Consider the following 2414-nt stretch of genomic DNA (forward strand, 5'->3'; position numbering starts at 1 on the left):
GGAAATCATAGACCATGTGTCAGGAGTTTGGAATCTGGGAGCATGGCGAGATATGTGCCGTCCCTACCCAGGCAATGGACACCTGTTGGGTCTCTGGCTTTCTCAAACCAGTGCTCTACCGGAGACCAAACCATCCTTCATGGTCCTACAGTATCTCTCAACAGCTGTTATTCCTTTTTCACCAACATTTAGAAAATTAGTAAGCATCTCTTTTAATGTTTGATTGGCTCTTTCTATACTTGTTTGTCCTGTGAGATTATATGGTATATCAGTAACATGCTTTACGGTATAATATGCAAAGAATTGTTTCACCTTATCAGATACATATGGAGGAGAATTGTCAATTTTAATTGGTGCAGGTATCCCCATAAATATGATGATTAACAATAAATGTGTAATTATACAATCACCTCTTTCAGAACTTAAGTCAGTTGCCCATTGATACCCTGAGAATGTATCAATGAAATTTTGTATATAACTTTGTTTCCCAAATTTTGTAAAATGGAAAATGTCTATCTGCCAGATGTATTCTTTTGGTACCCCGAGGGTTACTACCAGCAGAAAATGGAGTTTGGTTTTATAGAGAACATGGAAGACATTTTTTATTATTTCTTTGGCTTGTTAACAAGTGATGAAAAGTATTTTCTTTAAACATTTCCCATTAGCATGATAGTTTATTATGAAATTTTGAGGCTTCTAACACATTTCCTATAAGTAATTGGTCAATTTCCTCTTTTTCTTAAGCTAATGGACTAGATAAACCTGTAAGAGACTGAATATGAATAACTTATAATGGATAATTTCTACTTCTAATGGCCTCTTGTAATTTTATAAATAACAAAATTAATTCTCAGTTATGAGGTACAAATTCAACAGTCTATATATACACAAAACTCTTTCTGCATATAAAGAATCAGTGGTTATGTTAAGAGGTTCAGAATAATCTAAGAATACCATAAGGATAGTATACAATTCTAATTGGAAGTCTATTTTATTAGATATTAGGATAGCAACACCAGCTTGTTTCCTGGGACCATTTGCTTGGAAGACTTTTTCCATCCTGTTAGTCTGAAATAGCCCCTGTCTTTGTTACTGAGGTGTGTCTCTTGTATGCAGCAACAAAAATAAATCTTCTCTGCATATGCAGTCTGTTAGCTTATGACTTTTTATGGGTGAGTTGAGTCCATTAATATTGAGAGACACTAAAGACAGATGCTATTGGTTCCTGATATGTTTGTTTTTGTAGGTGGCTTTATGTGCTTATGGTTCTCTCCTTTTGGCTTAGTTGTGAGATGCTTAATATCTTGTCCTTTATTTGGTTCAGGTACCTTCCTTGTGTTGAAGTTTTCCTTCTAGGATCCTCTGTAGTGATGGATTGGTAGATAGATACTTTTTGAATTTGGTTTTCTCCTACAATTCTGATTTTTAAGCTGATATGTACTGACTTTTGACCACTCTTCTTATTTTATCTCACTTATACCCTGCCATCCCTATCTTGTTTACATAAGTAAAAATGTTGGTGCCTCTTGAATTTATGTGCTCTTTACTACACATGGAAGAATCCAATTAGTTTTTTTTTTTATAAAGTGTACACACTCACATTTTGAATATTTGTTATTTTTTTTCAAGAAGTTACTACAAGGTTTTAGTTAATCCACATTAATAGCCAGTAATGGCATAATCTCAGCATTTGTAAAAAGTCCAATTTTGGCTAGATCTGTTCCTGCCAATGGACATAATCTTATTCTACCTTTAATAATTAATTCAGAAATCTTTACTATATACATCTTCAATTTTTTACATTGTTTATGAGCTAAGAAAATGCCTTTAAAAATACTATCTTCCCCTTGAATAATGAGACCAGTAGGAGAATGAGTTGATTTCGGGCCATGGAAGGGTATCTTGGTTCTTGGGTTGGCATGAGCCTGGAACCCCCGAGACTCACGCCCCCAGAACCCTGGGCCCTGACATGCATTCTAATCTCCATTTGACCTTCCCCATTCAGTCATGTAGAAAGTTTAAATTAGAATCTCCTCATAATGGTTGAAAAAAATTACTTACCTCATATATACTTAACCCAATTATAGACCTTAGCCAGTTAATATTTCCATTTATTTTTGAAAATCATTAAGAGTTTTCAATTTTTCCCTACATATCTGTAACTTTTGTGGTCAAGTTTTTTGTTGACTGATTATATAACCCAAATTACTAAATTAATCTCCTCTTTTATTTTTTTTTCTGTAACCCCTAGCATGGCAGAATTCTTCATGTTACCTTAACTATATTCTGAAAAACATCTTTGTCACAATTAGCCTACAGAATGTCTTCCATATAATAATAAATAACAAATTGAGGAAATTGCTTACAAATAACTTCTAAGGGTCGTTGCATAAAATATTGACATATAGCTGGAA

The sequence above is a fragment of the Arvicanthis niloticus genome, chromosome 9 (genome assembly GCF_011762505.2).
Source record: "Arvicanthis niloticus isolate mArvNil1 chromosome 9, mArvNil1.pat.X, whole genome shotgun sequence".
Classification (NCBI taxonomy): Eukaryota; Metazoa; Chordata; class Mammalia; order Rodentia; family Muridae; genus Arvicanthis; species Arvicanthis niloticus.